The sequence below is a fragment of the Odocoileus virginianus genome, chromosome 22, assembly GCF_023699985.2.
Source record: "Odocoileus virginianus isolate 20LAN1187 ecotype Illinois chromosome 22, Ovbor_1.2, whole genome shotgun sequence".
Lineage (NCBI taxonomy): Eukaryota > Metazoa > Chordata > Mammalia > Artiodactyla > Cervidae > Odocoileus > Odocoileus virginianus.
The window spans coordinates 16,722,369-16,743,775 of NC_069695.1; the positions used below are offsets into that span (position 1 = coordinate 16,722,369).

At 44.8% G+C, this 21,407-nt stretch overlaps 1 protein-coding gene across 1 annotated transcript in view; it reads right to left on the reverse strand.

Annotated features, from left to right (window-relative positions):
* RALBP1 (ralA binding protein 1) overlaps window positions 1-19,874 on the reverse strand; it is a 41,361-nt gene extending 21,487 nt beyond the window's left edge. Inside the window, exon 1 of the mRNA XM_070452658.1 lies at window positions 19,717-19,874. The gene's annotated coding sequence lies outside the window, so the exon portion shown is untranslated. The remainder of the gene's footprint in view (window positions 1-19,716) is intronic.
* Window positions 19,875-21,407: the final 1,533 nt, after the last annotated feature.

Sequence of the window (21,407 nt, forward strand, 5' to 3'; positions counted from 1 at the left end):
AAGATGCCACCAGCCTATTGGTTATACATCACAGGTGAGGAAACTGAAGTCTGAAGATCAGAGAACCAAAACACAGGTGTGGGAAGGAGCACAGCTTGACACAGCCCCGGGTCGCACACCTCCTTGCACTCTGTCTCCTCCGCGCCCTGGGACCCAGCCATCCTTCCAGGATTCCTGCTCAGCCAGCTCATGCTCGTCTTTCCACATTAGGCCCACAGATGGGCACAAGGAATCTTTCTGGAGTGACGGGAACAGTCTAGATTTGGATTGTGGGATAGTTACAAACTGTAAATTGACATTTTAAGTGGGTGAAATCTTATGGTATACAAATTACACCTAAATAAAGCTGTTAAAAAAAGGATCAAGTACCAGCACTCCTTTCTCCAGGAATCCCTACTCATGCCTCACTCGGCCCAGGCTAAGCTGTGCCCGCCTCCCGAGCTACAGAATCAAGGCGCACGCACACCTGGACGCCACACTGGGCCTTAAGGACCTGTGCATGGGGCCATCTTTCCCAGTAATTCGCAAGCCCAACATTTAACACGGCACAGGCTGCACGGGAAGTGGTCAGATGTTTCCTTAACTAACTAAACCCACTAACAAGTCTCTTCCTCGTTCTCAACACTGTATCCCGCGGACGACACAAAGACGAGGAGAAATGACCTGGCCCTCAGCCTCAACTTTTAATTACAGAAAGAAAGGAAACCCATATTTTATTTAAATTCTGTGGCTTCAGGAACTTTCACATCAACCTGACATGGCCTGTGAGAAAAGTGTTTTTCCAGGTTTACAAACTGTAGAACTAAGGCTCAGGGAAGTGAAGTAACAACCTATGCCACACAGCAAGAGGTAAAACTGGATGTGCTTGACGGAAACACACATTCTTTCCACTAAAGTGCCCTCTGTGAACACATGTGCACACACACACACGAGCACACTTATGCCCGGAGGAGCAGCACATTAATGACACAAGCAGAAACGTGGGGCTTGTTCTGAGAACGGCAAGAAGACAGGTCTGATGGGAGCAGATTCATGAAGAAGCAACAGAAAAGACATGGAAAGACAAGATGGGTCTGAACTGAAAGCCAGCTGGTGCCGAGCTGAGGAGGTCAGCACCAAGTTCAAGTCCAGGAGTGACAGGCTGGGGCCGAGAGGCATGAGGGCAGGACCACGAACCGCAGAATGCAGGCGGGTCTGGCCCACCCCCCAGTCTGTGGTCTGCATGCTGGGCTGACAAGGAAGAGTCCTGTTTCTGACACACTGAAGAGATGATGCAAAAACCACTCCGGAGGAACAGCTGCTGCCCCAACTCGGCCGCAAACGGCTGGGAGGAGCGGCCACCGGTGCACAGGACGGAGCGAGGCGGGCACGGAGGTGCAGGGACGGTCCCGAGCTCAGGGAGCCACAGCACACCTCAGCGTCCTGAGTGAGCGGGCAGAAGAGACAGGCCTCGAGGGGTCCACGGTGACTTTCAGCATAAACAGCCGAAGGTGAGGAGAAAAAAAAAGAAATTCCTACTTCTGAGGCAAGAGGAGAAGTGATGTAAACTTGTCAACATTTAAGAAAGATGCCAGCACAGCTAAGAAACAGACCGCACACTGACAGGCAAAGAAGGCAGACAGGACCGGGCCTCGAGATACGAGGACCAACACTGTTCCTGGAGGGTTCTTTTTGCCTTTGCATCGCAGACTTGCAGCAAAAGATGCCAGAAACACCAGCGATGACAAAAGCCAGCCCTCTCAGCTGAAGGACCAGAAGTGGGCGGTCCTTCCAGACAGAAAACTTCAGAAGACGCAGTCTACTCCGTCCAGTAGACAGACGACAGCGCCTACTCTGTGGTCTACCCCACCACAGAGACATAACCATGACAGTATGGCACTCCAGCAAGGGCGGACAGGTCAGTGAACAAAACAGAAGCTTCGCAGAGGCACGCATGTACACAGTCAGCTGCCTGTCAACGAAGGTTCCAAAGGAATTCACGGGGCAAGGAAAGTCTTCAGCAAGTGGCGCAGAGTAACCACGTGGGGAAAAGAGGTCAGCCCTCCATCGCATCACCATAAAGTGTGGGTGACAAACTAGACACAACAGTTCACTGCTGACAACTTAAAACTTCTAAATAAAACACATTTGTGAGCCCTTGGGGGTAGAATTTCCCAGACAGGAACAGAAAGCAATTAACTACAGAATTAAAAGTCCACAAACTAGACTTTTTATCAAAAGCAAAAACTTTTGCTCATCAAAAGACACTAGGAAGAAAATTAAGAGTCAAGGCCAAGACGTGGAGAACACACTTACAGTGTGTGTGTGTGTTTGTGTCTCACAAAAGACTTAAATCCAGGATATATACAGAACCTCTACAATTCAACAATAGACAATCCAAAACAAAACAGGCAAAATCAAGCAAACAATTTACAAAAGAAAATCTATGACTGGTCAATAAGCCCATGAAAAAACCTTCACATCACTAAACATCAAAGAAATGGAAATTAAAACCACAACAAGCTATCAACAGACACCATCCCAAACAGCTGAAGTGCAAACAGAACTATAATTCCTAACATTGGTGAGGATGTTGGGCACTAGAAATTTAATACATTGTTGGTGGGAATGTAACATTTAACCACTTTGGAAAAGTATTACTATTTGGCAGTATCTTCTAGTTAAATCCTTACCTTATGACCCAGCAATTCCACTCCTGAGTATTTACCCCAGAGAAATGGAAACATGTTCACACAAAGACATGATCAGAGTAACTGTATTCATAACAGATAAAAAACAGAAACACAATGCCATTAACAACACTGGATAAACAAGCGGTAATACAAGCGGTAATATATTCACACAATGCAATACTAGCATTTTTTTTTTGGAAATAAACAAGTCATTCATACAACAAAACAGATGAACTTCAAGACAGCGCTGCAGACACCCAAGATTACACAGTGTATGACTATTTATATGAAGTTCTGGAAGAGGCAAACACCTCCATCACAAGAATCTAGAACTGTGGTCCTGGGGTTTGGGGAAGAGGCAGGGACGGAGTACAGAGCAGCTAGAGAGAACTCTCCAGGTTGATGGCTGTGTTCTATGTCCTGACAGGCATGTGGGCTACACACACACACACATTTGCTGAAACACGTCTTAACGAAACACCGCTGACACACACTGTTGTGTTAGTATCAGGTGTACTAGTGCTTTGACATTTACGTCCATTTTGAAATGATGACCAGTGGTGAGCCTAATAACCACCTGTCTCCACACAAAGTTATTTCAACATTATTCCACAATCCTTATGCTGCACGTTACATCCCGAGGCTTTTCTTTTAATAACCGGGGGTTTGCACCTCCTGATCCCCTTCATCTATTCAACCCTTCACCTCCTTCCCTTCTGGCAACCACACATTTGTTCTCTGCATCTATGAGTCTATTTTCATTTTGTCTTATTTTTCAGATTCTACACATAACTGAGATCATATCTGTTTTTCTCTGTCCGACTTATCTCACTTAGCAAAATGCCCTCTAGATCTACCCATGGGGTCACCAAAAAAAAAATTAAGCTGTGCCTATCACTGAATATAAATTATTCCTCAATAAAATTTCACAGATTAGGGGAAAAGCCACGGATGCTATGCAGATGATCATGAGCCATTAAAAATATGAACTCTCCTCAAATGTTGCCACTCTCACCCTAATGGTTGACATCCCCTCCCAGCCCCCCACACCCAAAATCACTGCAATAGGAATGTCTATTTCCAGTCTTCCCCAAATGAAAGCCTATGGCTACTTGGGAAAAAATCTCTCTCCAGAGCGAATTTAAGGGAAAAAATGTGACTTCTGTAATAACTAACAAAAACTGTTAAAAATACATAGCAAATTCTAATGAGATGGATGAAACTGGAGCCCATTATACAGAGCTAAGTAAGCCAGAAAGATAAAGACCATTACAGTATACTAACACATATATATGGACTTTAGAAAGATGGTAACGATAACCCTATATGCAAAACAGAAAAAGAGACTCAGATGTATAGAACAGACTTGTGGACTCTGGGAGAAGGCGAGGGTGGGATGTTTCAAGAGAACAGCATTGAAACATGTATATTATCTAGGGTGAAACAGATCACCAGCCCAGGTTGGGTGCATGAGACAAGTGCTCGGGCCTGGTGGACTGGGAAGACCCAGAGGGATCGGGTGGAGAGGGAGGTGGGAGGGGGGACTGGGATGGGGAATACATGTAAATCCATGGCTAATTCATTTCAATGTATGACAAAAACTACTGTAATGATGTAAAGTAACTAGCCTCCAACTAATAAAAATAAATGGAAAAAAAAATACATAGCAAAAACCACACATCTAGAATTTTACTTTAGAATCCCCCAAAATTATACCTTTGAAATTAAATATTTCATGTAAAAAGAATAGTTATGACAGTTTTAACTGGGGTAAAGCCGAAAATAAGTTTCACAAAATCAGACTCAAACTTAATAGACTTAAAAAACTTCGCTCCTCTAAAGAACCAGGATATACACTGTTCCCAATAGTCTCTTCTCATGTACCAGTATTAATCAGCACATGTAAGAGGAACCACTCACCCATGCCAAAGGACAAAGCAGTATCAGCAGTAAAGACAGACTGCTAAACTGAAGTCTCCTGAAATGAGGTTTTGAAAATAACTCCAATGACTTATTAAATCTGATAATATCTACACAGACAAGGGCCTCTTCCAAAAAACCAACAGCTTGCTTAACTAGTTCACAAGTTAAACAAATCCAATATTTATAAATAATTTTTATTAAATATAGCCTAAAAGTCACTGGAAGCAGCTTTTCCTTAGTTTTTATGGTTTTAAAAATAATCTGGGGAGGGGGTTATCAGGATGGGGAACACATGTAAATCCATGGCTGATTCATGTCAATGTATGGCAAAAACCACTACAATACTGAAAAGTAATTAGCCTCCAACTATTAAAAATAAATGAAAAAAAAAATAAAAATAAAGTGGTATCATCTGCAAAAAATAATAATAATAACAATCTGTAAATGGAAAGTCTCTAACTTAAATCTCTACCAAGGAATCCAGACACTGGCTCTTTAGTATATACTGAGCACTGACTCCCACTAACCTACTATCTGGGGGTGTCCAACTTCATAAGCACGTGTGCATACAGAATACATTCTTGTTCTTCAGATTTTCTCAGAATCAAAGAGCACCCAGATAGGAAGTGACCACTGAGCACCAACACCACACGCGCAGAGGCCCCTCGGAGCAACCACGAGGCCTCGGGGCACAAAGGACAGAGACCGCCCTGAAGGGCTCCTACCACGCAGGACAGGGCGAGCAATCACAGAAGAGCAGGGTCAGCTTGCCAACAGGACACTGGGAATTCACAGACAATGAACAAACATACTCAAAATTCTGGTAAGAAAACCAGTTTCAACAACCACCCAAGTGTACAGGGAGAATAAAGACACTTCAGACACACAGGGCAAGGACTGCATTCCCTGCACACTTGCCCAAGAGACTTGACGACCTGAGATGTGACCTGATGGGCAGCAAGGAATCCAGGAAAAGCAGGCCTGTGGCCAGCTGGTGACACACTCCCCGTGACCCAGGGGAAGAAGGGTTCCAAGACATCTGCCTGTGCGGAAAAGAAGAACAGGACTGGAGCTTTGGGAACAAATCTGCCATAAAAACAGTAAAAAACAAATAACAGTAAGAGACAACCGTTAACTCTAAGAAAAAAGGTAGATGGGAAAATGAAACTGTAGTCCTCTGCCTGGCTCAGGATTACACAATGCTTCAGTAATAATCACAATGAAAACGATGGATGCTGACTGATGGAACCAAACACTCTGCAGGGCATGACTATGCTGGAGGGCTGGGGGCAGGGGACCCAGGGAAGCGCCTCAGAGACCCAAATCCTCATCCACCTAACGCCCCGATAACAGAGGACATCCAAAACTGCCATCTTCAAAAACAGCAGTTTAAGGATATTACTTAGGTAAAGGAAATAAACACCAAAAGAAATAGCTGAAAGGCAAGCTTCAGCTATAAAACTTGGGGGGCGGGGAACATAGCATTTTGCCTATGAATCTTGACACTGGGATGGGGTCCCCAAGGCCACCCTGGGGTCATCAATTCACTAGGAGGACTCAGATCAGTAAGCACACAGTCAAGCTCAGGCTAAAACTTATTACAGAGAAAGGATACAAAGCAAAAAAAAGCAAAGGACAAGGAACTGAGTCCAGCTCAGTTCCAGAGGAACCAGGCATATGCTCCCAAGGGCCCCCTGGCAGGGGAGACATGGGGACACATATGAAGCACCAGGGGTTTCTGACTGCTCCTCAGTCAGCCCAAGGTCCCCCAGGAGACCGGTCACAGCAGTGTTCTCTGTGGAGCGGGTACTGAAGTCCCAGACTCCCAGCAAGGCAGGAACTCTGCATAAATCAGGCTATTCTACAAACTGCTGAGGCCCAATAACCACACTTCTCACTTACATAAAATTTTATAGGCCGTAAGGAACTCTACTCCTCAAGGGATTTCTCTTAAGACATGAATATTACTATCCAAGGAAAAAAAAAACAAAAACCAAGTTTACAAGCTGAGATGAGGCAAGTAATCCTTCAGATGAAGTGGGCTTAGAGGGTTTCCTATCGTCCACAGCGAAGTCCCTGTCGCACTATCATGCGCGAGGTTCACAGCCTGTGCCCATGACGCACAGCAGTATCCACAGTTGCAGAACCACGCACACCCCCACAGACCAACTCTCATCCCTCTGGGTTGTTACGTAATTGGTCCTTCAAAACTTCCAACTTTTGTTCAGGTCTATGAGGACAGATGAGCCTGGTGGGCTACAGCCCATGGGGTCACAAACAATCAGGCACGACTGAGCAACTAAACAACAAGTACTTTAATAGACATTTTACTCCTGAGTTACTGTTTCTTTTCTGTAGTCTTCTTATATATCATCAAACTTAATCTTTATTTTAATTTCTCCCCCACCCCCAGGAGCTTAGCCAAAAAACTTTTAATTAGTGTCCCATATGCCATAGAGAAATTCACTGAATGACATAGTGATTTATGTTTTCTACTCAGCTTCTCAACATTCTCAGTGTCGTTGATTAAAATATGCCTAAGAGGTCTTCCCTGGTAGCCCACTGTCCAAAGCAGGGACACGGGTTCGATCCCTGACCCGGAAGATTCAACGTGCTGCGGAGCAACTAAGCCTGTGTACCGTGACTCCTGAGCCTCTGCTCCAGAGCCCGGGAGCCACGACCCGTGCTCCGCAATGAGAAGCCCGGGCACCACTGGCAGGGAGCCCCCGTTCGCTGCAACTACAGAAAGTCCAAGTGAGGATCAGCACAGCCTAAAGTAAATCAGTAAAGTAAATAATAAAACATCTCTAAGATATAGGTTATCAAATCAGTCTAAAAGATGTGAAATTCCAAAGTTCATGATAATGAATACGAACGTATGAATGTCTTTTTAAGGTTGACAATAACTATTACATGACTATTAACAAGTAAACAGAAAAATTCACATTTTAGGAAACTGATATAATGCAATATAAAATCAACCTCTGGATGAAACAAAATCTGGAAAGCACGGACTATGTCCATTAGTTAGGTGAACACAGAAACTCTGAGGTTCAGAACTCCAGGTGTCAGGAAATGAGCAGCCAGAACATACAGTATCTAGCAGCCAGAAATAATTCCACCTCTGCCTGGGCTGAAAGGCTGGGGAGGACACAGTTCAGTTCCGCATACAGCTGTCCAAATCAAAGAGCATATTAAGTATGGAGAGAAAAGTCCACTGCCTTTACACAAAATCAAAAGTGCTATATCATCAGCAGTCACAAACACTGAGGACCACCAAAAGTTTTCTTATAAAAAAAACCTTGTGACCTAAGCGAGAAGGAAATCCAAAACCAAGGGGGTATGTGAACACATACAGCCAATTCACTTTGCTGTACTGCAGAAACACAACACTGTAAAGGAACTATACTCCGGTAAAAACTAAATTTTAAAAAACTTAATAAATATCATTTGGAACTTAACAGTAAAACAGCACTTTTTTAATACCCTTTGGCTGGGGGACAGGTGGTATCTTTCCTGCCATATCTCATACTCACATGATCTAGTCTCAAGTAAATCTTAACTCAGAACTTAGCATGGAAACAGGGGAGCCCAATAAACCTCATTTAATAATTTTTAAAACGCACACCATCAGTTACAATAGAAAGTGGGTAAAAGCATCTAGTCCATTGTTCCCCGACAGTGCGCAGAGGGACCCAGGGCACTGCGAGCAAACTCCACGGGTCTGGGGTAGCTCAAACTGAGGGAAGCACAGTGCTCCTGGACACCTGTCAGACACTGCACAACTACCAGAAAAGAAGGCGGCTTTCAACACTCGACTGTGCACATTCCCTTCCACAGCACACCTTCATAAACCAGGGTTTTCTAGGTTTTCAAAAAATCAACATGAAACAAGAAATAAGGGTGGTGATGTTTAATCTGATTGCAAAGTATCATAAGCTGCACAGTGTTCAATGGACACACACAGACCACTAATTTTAGTTACTTAAGATTAAGATAAAAATTATTTTCTTTTTCAGCTTATGTGTATTATTTTTTTCAAATGGCTACTAAGTTGCCTGTCAAGTGGGCCTTAGGAAGCATCACAAGGAACAAAGTTAGTGGAGGTGATGCAATCCCAGTTGAGCTATTTCAAATCCTAAAAGGCAATGCTGTTAAAGTGCTACACTCAACATGCCAGCAAATTTGGAAAACTCAGCAGTGGCCACAGGCCTGGAAAAGGCCAGTTTTCATTCCAATCCCAAAGAAAGGCAATACCAAAGAAATGTTCAAATTACCACACAACTGCACTCATCTCACTCACTAGCAAAGTAATGCTCAAAATTCTCCAAGCCAGCCTTCAACAGTACATGAACCGTGATCTTTCAGATGTTCAACCTGAATTTAGAAAAGGCAAAGGTCTAGTCAAAGCTATGGTTTTCCAGTAGTTATGTATGGATGTGAGAGACAGATTATAAAGAAAGCTGAGTGCCGAAGAACTGTGGTACTGGAACTGCAAGGAGATCAAACCAGTTAATCCTAAAGGAAATCAACCCTGAATATTTACTGGAAGGACTGCTGCTGAAGCTGAAGCTCCAATATTTTGGCTACCTGATGCGAAGAACTGACTCAGTGGAAAAGATGTTGATGCTGGGAAAGATGGAAGGCAGGAGGAGAAGGGGATGACAGACAGTGAGATGGTTGGATGGCATCACTGACTTGATGGACATGAGTTTGAGCAAGCTCTGGGAGTTGGTAATGGACAGGGAAGCCTCATGTGCTACAGTCCATGGGGTCTCAAAGAGTTGGACGCGACTGGACTGAACTGAAAATTGCTAAGACATAAATACGTATTTAGTTGTGTGAGCCTAACAGTATAATTTAACATACTATTAAACATTTCCATTAGGCTGACACCAGGTCTAATATAAGACATGTATGAGACTGAAATATCAAGTCATAAAAGAAATGAAAGATGCTTGGAATCAAGACAAAAGGACTCAGAAGTCAACTAGAAGATGCTCCCACTGGCCAAAGATGCCAAAGAAAACGAATAAAATTAATAACTGCCATGAACTAAAGTATCAAGTATATTTAAATCCATGAGTTCATATGGATATTTAAAAATAAAATTCACTGATCACTTTGGAGGATATGGGAACTAGAGAACCATGTAATTGTTTGGAATAACTGGCAAATAAAGGAGCGGGGGAGCATTTATTCTGAACCTCCTATACAAAGTATAGTTCAGCCAAGTTTCCTTTTGTCAAAATCTTCCACGTAATAAACAAAGAAATAAAAGACTATCACCACTTAATAAGCAATTTAAAAATAAACACTGGCAATGATCAATGGCTGTTAAGATCACAGACAAAAAAGAGACACTGGCCTGGAAAAACTAAACTGATAAAACCTTATTCTGATTAAGTCTCAAAATATAGGGACATACAATTTCATTTATTTAGCTAATACTAAAGAAAAAGAGAGGGGAAGGAGGAAGAGTGGGAGAATGAACATAAAAATTAGGAGACTTAAGACCGAAAGAAGAAGGGGGCGACAGAGGATGAGATGGTTGGATGGCATCACCGACTCAATGGACAGGAGTTTGGGTGAACTCCAGGAGTTGGTGATGGACAAGGAGGCCTGGCGTGCTGCGGTTCATGGGGTCGCAAAGAGTCGGACACGACTGAGCGACCGAACTGAACTGAAGACGGAGAATGAGAAGACAAGCCACAGACTAGAAGAAAATATCTGTAGAAGACATACCCGATACAGGACCATTATCCAAAATATACAAAGAACTCTTAAAACTCAACAATAAGAAAACAAAACAATTTAAAAATGGGCAAAAGACCAGAAGAGAAACATCACCAAAAAAGATACAAATGTCAAATAAGCATATGAAAAGATGTTCCATATCATATATCATTGGGGAATTACACATTAATCCAGCAATAAATGTGACAAAAATCTAGATTTTTAAAAAATTTTTTCTTAAAAATTTTTTGTAACTGTGCGGTGATGAATGCTAACTAGATTTACTGTGGTGATCATTTCATCATACATACAAATTCCAAATCTGGCTCTCAATTTGCAGTGCTTCTGATTTAATTTAGCCTCCAAATGATTATGATCATGCTTCATTTTATCAAGGTATCACTCTGAAAGCAACTCCAAACAAGTTCTGCTAGTATTTTTGTTGTTCAGCTAGTATTTTTGTTTTTAATTACTTTTAAGACAAAAGCTTCACATTTAAATATCTATACAACCTTTCCAGGTGATCAGTCTGATGGACTTCATTCAAACTGATCAACTGCAAAGAAACAGACCTAGCGCCTGGTGTAGAGTTAGCACTAACAAATAAAAGCCTCATTCCATGATTTACACTATGATAGTTCAGAACAGAAAGTATACATGTTTATACATTCTTTGCTCGTGTGTGTACAAAACACCTCTGGAGGAATATACCAGAAAAGATTAAGTTGTGATCTCTTCAGTGTTATCATTAATGGCTCAGCCAGGCCCCCAGTTCTCAGTAAAGAAATTGGGAGAGACCCTGATGGGGAGAGAGAATATGGCACAGCTGCGGGTCTAAGTACTATCACCCTTCATAGACAGGGTTTCCTTATCTGTTAATGTTGACACCGACCTGCCACAGCACTGCCAGAATTAAACAAAACAGTATTCGTGGCCTACAGCAGGTACTCAGTAAGTAGCAACAATAACAACTACACAAAAGCAACAACATGAAACTCCCGGACAAAACTTGATATTTTATAAACTACATTCTCTGCCCATAAAAGTGTGAAAAGGGAAGAATTTTACTGCTTTTTCTTTCCTTGACTCCCATTTTAAATAACGTTCAGAAAACTATAAGTGTAGTGTTAAGAAAAAAAATCATAAACAAATGTAAGAAGCCAAGAAGAAACCTGGAGGAAAAGTACTGACACTAAACATGACGGTTACTTTGCAAATTAATAAACAAAAACAAAAAGCGACTGAGGATTTCAATCTGAAGCAAATACTTTTAAAATGAAAAAACAGGGAATTTAAGATTCTCTTTTTCACCCACCAATTTTCTAAAGAGGAACAAGTTTGAAAACCCAACACTGGGAGGGTGTGATGAAAGAGACAGTCACATGCTACTGGTAAAAGTGTAAACTGACTCATTTAGAAGGCAATTCAGCAGTATCTACCAAAAATTATCATTCTGACCTAGCAAATTCACTGTTAAACCTTGTCCCCCAATAGACAAAAGTAAGCAAAGTGCTGATTTTGATGGCCAAAATCCTTTATTATGTTGCATCTCTACAAGCACCTCAAATTCTTTATGAAAAAAGCAAAGAACAGAGAAAAAACCTAACCCAGCTATATGCTGTCTACAAAAGACTCATGTGAACTATCGTAACAGAGGCAGCCTAATAATGTATGGAGTGCTAAATAAACAGATGGAGTAACATTGGTAAAATGAGAGCCTGAGTGCTCAGCTGCTAAATCGTGTCCAACTCTTTGCAACTCCATGGACTGTAGCTCACCAGGTTCCTCTTCCATGGGATTTCCCAGGCAAGAATACTGAAGTGGGTTGCCATCTCCTTCTCCAAAAATGATAGCTTAAGGAACTCCAAAAGTTCACCCTCCAGAAGAGTCAACTAAAACCAGTCAAAATCCACTTTTTCACAACCCTGGAAACTAACCAGAAGCTTGCAGCAATTCAGGGAGCATTTATTCAAGAAAAATAGCTGAATCTTAGTGAGAATGTAGGATTCTGTGATATTTAACTCACTCTGATCCTATCCTGGGCTTCCCAGATCGGTGGCAGCCTTGAAAATAACAGCCCACATTCCCAGCACTGGCACAGCAGAACAAACCTCATTCACAAACAAACTGAAATTATTATTCCAGGCTCTCTGAAAGACCTACCTGCAGAAGAGGCCTGCCTTGTTTCACCTAAATGCAGTTACCTCAGAACTTTCCCCACGTCCAGGGCTAAGCCCACTAGGGTGCAGGCAGAGAGAGGTGTTAGCCGCTGCCCCCGAAGCAACAGGCAACAGCTGGAGTCAACACTCCCTCCAAATCATGAGAAGAAAGGCTGAGCCGGGAGATGTTCTGGGGAACAAAGACCTTGAACTGCTGCAACAAATGCCTGGAAATCAGGAGAAACATGGATGCCCAGCGCCACGCACATGCTCAGGACACAGAATTCCTGTCTGATAATTTTTCCTTGCAGTAGTGTGACTGTGTCATCCCACTGCCTTCTGGTTCCTGTGGTTTCTGATGAGAAGTCAGCTGATGATGACACTGAGGATCCCTTGTATGTGACGAGCCACCTCTCTCATTACTTTCAAGATTCTCTCTTTGTCTTTGTCTTTAAACCAGTCAATTAAGAAGTGTCTTAGGTGGATCTCATTGAGCTCATCCCACCCGAGAAAGCCCACCCCAGTCACCTATGGATGATCTTGAAGTCTGCACAGACAGAAACAAAGGCTAAGACCAAAGTTGTCAAGTGGCTGAGTGCTGAAGCTACATCCAAGACATACACAGCTGTTCTGGGAGCTTACTGGTCTGCTAATGACGAGGCATTAGCAGCCAAGAGAATAAAACAGCAATAAACATAACCAAGGAGATGAAAGACTTATACACTGATAACTACAAAACACTGCTGAGAGAAACTAGAGTAGACCTAAATAAACTCCTTTTTAATGGGACAATTCAGTACTGTCAAGATGACAAAGTACTACTGTAATTCAAAATGATCTATAGACGCAAGGCAAAACTTCAACAAGCTTTTATTGCAGAAATGGAAATCTGATCCTCAGTATGGAATCGCAATGGGCCTCGAATACCCACACAAAAATAATGAAGAAGAACAAAGGGGGAAGACTCACACTTCGCAATTTCAGAAGCAATTACAGAACTAGAGTAACCAAAACAATGTGGTATTGGCATCAGGATAAGCATACAGACCTACATAATCGATCTGAAGAGTCCAGAATAAATTCAAACATCTATAGTCAACTGATTTCAACAAATGTGTCAAGACTATTCCATGGGGAAGAAATGGTCTCTTCAACAGATAGGAACGGGATAATTAGATTTCCAAGTACAAAAAACAGGCCCTATCTCGGACCATATACAAAAATTCACTCAAAATGAACACCTACGTATAAGAACTAAAACTATAAAACTCCTAGAGGAAAGCACAGTGTAAATCTTCATGCCTGTGGATTTGGCAACGGATTCACAGATACAACACCAAAATCACAAGTAACAAAAGAAGAAAACCAACAAACTCTACTTCATCAAAATGAAAACTTCTGTACGTCAGAGGGCATTATCAAGAAAGTAAAAAAGACTACCCAGAGAGCGGAAGAAAGTATTTGCAGATCACATATACTGATAAGGGCTTCCCAGACGGCTCAGCTCCTGGAATGCAGGAGGCACGGGAGATGCGGGTTCGATCACTAGGTTAGGAAGACCCCCTATAAGAGGAAATGGCAACCCACTCCAGTATTCTTGCCTGGAAAATTCCATAGACACAGGAGTTTGCTGGGCCACGGGGTCGCAAAACAGTAGTAAACAACTGAGCATATACTGATAAGGGTCTACCATCCAGAACATACAAAGGAACTCTCACAACTCAACAACAAAAAGACAAACAACCCAATGCTAAGCTAGGAAAAGGACCTGAATAACTCTCTTCAAAGAAGATATACAAATGACCAATAAGCACATGAAAAGATGTTCAACATCATCAGCCACAAGGAAAATAAATGCAAACCAAACCCACAATAAGTTACCAATTCACATCTACCAGGATAGTTTAAATTTTCAAAAACCAGAAAATAACAAGTGTTGGTGAGCATATAGAGAAATGAGAATCTTTACACTGGAGAGTGAAGTGGTGCAGCTGCTTTAGGAAAGAGTTTAGAAGTTCCTCACACTGTTCCAACATAAAAGTCACTACATGATCCAGCCAATTCTACTCTTAGGTATGATAGTTCTTCCTTGCAGTAATGTGACCGTGTCATCCCACTGCTTTCTGGCTCCTGTGGTTTCTGATGAGAAGTCAGCTGATGATGACACTGAGGATCCCTTGTATGTGATGAGCTACTTCTCTCATCAAGAACAATGAAAACAAGTATCTACAAAAAAACACTGCACATGATTATTCACACCAGCACTAAAAATAGTCATAATGTAGAAAGAACTTAAATGTTCAACAACTTATAAATAAACAAAATGTGGTATAACCAACCAGTGGAATATTCTCAGCAATGAAGAGGAAGGGAGTCCTGACACCTGCTGCAAAATGGACAGGTCTTGAAAACATGATGCTGAGTAAAAGTTGGTCACAGATGATCACATGTATGATTCCATGTACATGAAATGTCCGAAAGAGGCAAACCCACAGAGACAGGAAGTAGATTAGTGGCTGCTAGTGAGTGGGAGCAGGGGGGAAGGTGAGTGGCTGATAACGAAGAAGAGCAGTAATGAAAAGATTCTAAAATTGATTGCAGGCGTGACTGCACCCCTACACATACTAAAAACACTTTAAATTGAATTGTACACTTTAAAAGGATCAATTTTATGTTATATGAATATCTCAAAAAAGGTAGCATAAGGAAAATGCCAGCAATTTCACTCTCCTCTTTCACCCTCATCAAGAGGCTCTTTAGTTCCTCTTTGCTTTCTGCCATTAAAGTGGAATCATCTGCATATATGAGGTTGCTAATATTTCTCCTGGCAATCGTGATTCCAGCTTGTGATTCATCTAGCCTGACATTTCGCATGATGTACTCTACATGTAAGTTAAATAAGCAGGATGACAATATACAGTCTTGCGTAGTCCTTTCCCAATTTTAAACCAGTCAGTTGTTCCATGTAAGGTTCTAATTATTGCTTCTTGATCCACATACAGGTTTCTTAGGAGACAGGTAAGGTGGGCTGGTATTTCCAACTCCCTAAGAATTTTCCACAGTATCTTGTAATCTACACAATCAAAGGCTTTCACGTAGTCGAGGAAGCAGATGTTTTTCTGGAATACCCTTGCTATCTATGATCCAACCAATGTTGGCAATTTGATCTCTGGTTCCTGTGCCTTTTCTAAACCCAGCTTGTATATGTGGAAGCTCTCCATTCATGTACTACTGAAGCCTGCCTAGCTGGAAGGATTTTGAACATAACCTTACTAGCATGAGAAATGAGCACACTTTTACAGTAATTTGAACACTCTTTGGCACTGCCCTTCTTTGGGGCTGGAATGAAAAGTTAAGATCATGGCATTTGGTCCCATCATTTCATGGCAAACAGAAAGGGAAAAAGTGGAAGCAGTGACAGATTTTATTTTCCTGGGCTCCTAAATCACTGCAGACGGTGACTGCAGCCATAAAATTAAAAATGCTTGCTCCTTGAAAGAACAGCTATGGCAAACCTAGACAGAATATTAAAACACAAATACACATTTTGCCAACAAATGTCCATATTTTGACACATATGACAAAGCCATAGTTTTTCCAGTAGTCATGTACGAATGTGAGAAACCACCAAGACGACTGAGTGGTGAAGAAGCAATGCTTTCAATTCTGGAGAACACTCTTGAGAGTCCCTTGGACTGCAAGGAGATCAAACTAGTCAATCCTAAAGGAAATTAATCCTGAATATTCATTGGAAGAACTGATGCTAAAGCTCCAATACTTTGGCCACCTGAAGAGAAGAGCCGATTCATTCAGAAAGACCCTGGTGCTCAGAAAGATGGAAGGCAAAAGAAGAGGGCAGCAGAGGAAGAGATACTTAGTGTCACTGACTCAACAGAGGTGAATCTGAGCAAACTCTGGGAAATAGTGAAGGACAGGGAAGCCTGGCATGTCGCAGTCCATCGGGTCACAGAGAGTCAGACACGACTTAGAGACTGAACAACAACAAGGAAAAAGCAGGCTCAGGTCTTTGTCAAATTAAAAGTTCCTTCCTATCCCTTTAATAACCTCTGGTAACACTTCTTCCTATTCTTCTCTTCACAGCTGAAGATTTGTTTATTCCTGAAATAATCTACTTTGGCTTTCTCCACTCTGACTTTCCACTTACACCTCAATTCAATCGAACAGTTCCCTCCCCAGATGACAGCACTAAGCAGGGTGCTATGAAAGTGCTCTCAGTTATCAAATTCAACAAACTCCAAAGAACCCAGTTTTCCTCAAGTTCTCAAAGGAAGCATTTTGCTTCCTTTATTTTTTATTTATTTTTTTTCTGGAGAGGCAGTTGTGAAGTACAGCTTCCTTCTGAAATGATCCCTCTTGGGCTTCTACACCATTTTCTCATGATTTCCTGATTTCTAAACACATGGGAATTTCCCTTTCCAGTTCTTCTTCAATTTGGCTTCAAATGCTATTATTCTCCACAGCCTATTTCAGGACTATTCTCCATCCGGGAACTCTTCCTGTGTCGTGTTACCCAAGGAAAGGCTTCAGGTACCACCTATAATAGATCCCGATGCCTCTCCTATCAAGCCCTCTCCCGTGTGCTCCGAAACCACACAGCTGACCCTGCAGCAAGCATTTCCACCTGCATGTTGTATAGGTAACTCCTACTCAATTTATCCAAAAGCCAAAATACTATTCCTCCCCAGAACTGCTGATCTTCCTGAATTCCCTCAGTGTACCTTCCCACTGACTATTCAATCACCCAAATTAAAATCCACAGTTATCTTGTCCTACTATTTCTCTCTCACTTCCCAAATCCAATTCTCACTGGATCCTGTTAATTCTACCTTGTTAATATTTTGTGCTATTAACTTACTCCTCTGCATCTCCACTGACTCTACCTTAGTTTAGGCCCTTATCTGTCACCTCAAATATTGCAAAAACTGGTCACTGTCCTCCTACACCCTGCCTTGTCTTCCCTCCATCCCTTCTGACATCTATATGAGACCAGAGTGATTTTCCTAAAATGAAAACCTTATCATGACTTTTGCCTGGTTAAAATTCATATGCTCTATCATTACCAAGAGAAAAAGCCCTCCAGAACCCTTAGGATGGCATGCGGACCGATCTGTGCAGCCTCAACTTCTGCTACTGACCCCATAAGCCCATGCTACAGCTGCAGAAAATGACTTTCCATCCTCACACTCCTCTGGTTCAACTTTCCCTTGGCCTGAACCTCTTTTCCTGCAATTTTTGCCTCGGTCATGCCAAAGCCTTCTTCAAGTTTAAGGACATAAAGTCTAAAACACCTAATACAATGCCTGACACATGGGGGGAGTTACAATGGGGAGAGAGGCTTAGGCCTCTTCATCCTGTCTCAGTGACTCCCATCTGCTTCGAGGTAAAGCTGAAATTACTTTACCTGTCTACAAGACTCTTACTAATTTGGCCTCTGCCTACCTCCTGGGTTTCACAGCTTGCCACCACCCTCCACCCTTGTGGGCCATACCTGCAGATCCCACACTCACTCTGTAAGTTTGGATTCCTGGCTTTTCTCAAACAGATCCTCCTAACGAAATGCCCATCCTGTCTGAGCCTGTCTCCTCACTGTTCTCAGCCCTTCCCATACACTTTTCCCTACTACTGCCCCCTTCCACACTCTCCTCCCCGTCCCTTAAAACTCTGACCACTACTTCCCTTCTATACCCTCTGTGCCCCTGGCCTTCCTCCAGTCAAAGCAACCTCAAAAACACACTGTCTTCATGGAAGTTCACTTAAGAGATAAAGTCTTAGCATCCTGAAGGCAGGGGCACTGCCTTACCCATCTGTAGGTCTACACAGTACCTGCTACACAGAAATTAAACTAAATGACCTGCACTTTTACTTATTTCCTCTACATACACTAACAAAAGCTTCTATTAGAGATTTTCTTCCAAAAAAGAAAGAACATACTTCTGGGTTACATTTTGGGCCCAATCCCTCCTTGTAAAGGAAACACCGTAATTAAAGTTAATAAGCACTTTCTGATACCACTTCTATTTTTCTAAGTCAAGGGAGAAATGGTCCCTGGAAGACCTGAAAAGAGAAATACAATTTTAAAGAGATAATAAATTATCTCTAGCAGCTTTGAGATACTCTGTTTAAAGAATTACTTCCCAGCTGCTCCTGTTAAGCTAGCCCACCTCACTTCCTTTTACGGGTCACTCTGAAAGGTGGAAGCCCCTCTGCTAACTTCCTTCCTGCCGGCACCATCTGCCGAAACAGCTGACAGCAATTAACTCGTCCTCAGGAAGACACTCAGAAAGGAGTTACCAAGTGGCCAAGCCAGTTCGGAAGGCGGAAAATGGATTACCTTTCTCATTTCCACACAACAAGACTCCGTGACCAGCGAACCGCCCGTGGCCGGCGCCTTCCGGAGAACGTGAGCGCCTGTCCGCCGAGCACCTGCACCGCCACCCGGGCCGCAGGGATGGGACCCGCCCGCTCCAGCCGCACAACCCGCGGTGACCGGCTCCTGACCCGGAGCGTCCACGTGAACGCGGCGTCCAAATCACAGCACTTTCACCCACACGGTCAAAACCGCTCGAGGTAACACTTGATCACCTTCGTGCACTCAACCAGGCCTTAGGGGAAGATGCTCTGCTTTCTCAGGGCGGAGGCTCTGGAGTCACGACTCCCAAACCCGAGGGGCGTGCGGACTTGAGGGAGGCTCGGGTGTGGGCTATGTGGGGAAAACTGTTTCACTTTCACGACGGTTAAAACAAGAAACAAACAAACAAAAAAACCCGAAAGCCACCCCACAGCTGACCTCCACAAGAGCCTGTGGGCACAAGCCCACCTGACGAGGAGTTCTGAGAATTCCCAGCTCGGACCTGCCGGCGCACCGGAGCACCCCCGCGTCCACCAGCCTCCCTCCGCGCAGGGCGCGCACCGGGGACCCTCTAGCATCCCGGCCGCGGTTACGTAAAAGCGTGAGTCCCTCTCCGCCATCCGAGGCCCGGGCCCCGGGGAAGGGCCCGGCTTCCACCCTCCCTGCCCGGACCCAAGAGCCCCGGCCGGCGAGCGGAGGAATGGGCTGCGCGGGCCGGAGCCGCCGCCTCGGCAGCCACGCCCCCGCCCCGCCACCCGGCCGCGAGAGCCCGGCCCGCTGCCTGACAGACGCCGCGGGGAGGCGCGAGGACGCCTGCAGGCACCGGGCCCCGCCGCGACCGCCGCCCGCCACTGACCTGCGCCGCCGCCGCCGCCGCCGCGCGACCGCCAGCCGCCGCAGCCGCCGCCTCCTTGGTCTCACGCCGCTGCTGCCGCGGCCGCCTCCTGCGCTGCGCCCCCGGCCGGCCTCGGGCGCCCCATTCCCACCCCGCCCCAGCCTCCGCCTGTTTACAATGATTGGGACAGAACCGGGTGAGCCGGCCCACCGCGCACGCGCACTCCTTCCTCCCGCCGCCGCCAGCTTCCCGGCTCCTCCTCCCAGCGCTGACGGCCGGGGCCGTAAGTGCAGGCGCCCCGTGACCCCCGCGCGAGGCACGCTGGGAATAGTAGTCTTCGGAAACCCAGTGCCCAGTCCTCAGGCGGCCCTCCGCGGGAGGCGCACTACAACATCCAGGAAGCATCACGCCTGCCCGGCCCAGGGGCCCGCGGGAGAGACCCGGGAGCGCGCGAGAGAACGCGACGCGCCAGAGAGCCTCCGGCGCCTGCGCAGTTCACGGTGATGAGGGACCGGGTGGTCGCGTACCTATCCAGCGCGGGCTCCGCGAGGACTGCTGCGGGCAGAGCCGGCCGAACTCCGGAGAAGGGCAGGAGTTGTCCTGCCCACGCTCCGCACAGCCTGTTCCCTAGCTCTCGAGGCGCAGACCGTCTTCACCGCGGGCTTCAACCCCAACCAGTTAAACCGGCCCGGAGGCCGGCCCAGCAGCCGTGGGGTGGGGCTCATCCCGGGCTGGGTGGGGAGTCTGACTTGGGGTGGGGACTTTTGCTGGGGATTTGGACAAAGGAAGCGCCCCGGGCTTCCAAAGAGGAACCTCCTAGGATTTCGTATTGGCCTTGGCCTCAGCGTTCCTTAAACGGGGGCCGACGAGCGCCTCCCTCGATCCTTGCACCTTGTACCGAGGAGCTCTTGAGTCAGAGCTGCCCTTCGCTCTGCAGGCGGGCACACAGAACTGGATCTGAAGGAAGATGGAAGTAACTGCATTTCCTCCAGAAACCCTTCACAAAGGCTTCAAGAATTGTCCTGCAAATGTTCTTGTCTTATAAAGTTTGACAGTTGACTTGGGAGATGTCTCCTGTCCATCGAATTCTCCAGGGAAGAATGTTGGAGTGGGTTGTCATTCCTTTCCAGGGGATATTCCCGACCTGGGGATCCAACCCCGGTCTCCCGCATTGCAGGCAGATTCTTTACCATCTGAGCCACCGGGGAAGCCCCTAGACTGGGGATAGATGGCCCTTCCCAGTCACCTCTATTCCTGCCTGTGCTCCTCTGCTTATAGCTTCATTACATGTTCAGATTGACCTCTGTGATCCACCCTACCCTGTTCCAAATCAGCCCGCCTCAAGCCTGATGGTAGATCTCTCCCTTGTACCCTGCATTTCCCACTCGAAAGTTCAGCCCTCTTGGCTTGATACCGAGGAAGGGCCCACAACTGGCCCACAACAGACCAAGATGGTCTGCTGTAGCCATTGTATTCTGACTTTTTGAAAAGCTTTCTTATTGCGCATCTGGCAACAGAACGGTGTCCTCTGTCCACTGGGATGGGCATGTTATCTTGCCAATTACAGTACTCTGGCAACTTTGATTGGGCCGCGGAATGGGCACTGACCATGTTGGCTATTGAACCCTTGTTGGAAGGGTTGCTGTATGGACACACAAAAGGGAAGAAAGATAGCATCTTATTGATGGTCATGTTATTCACAAAGAGGCCTT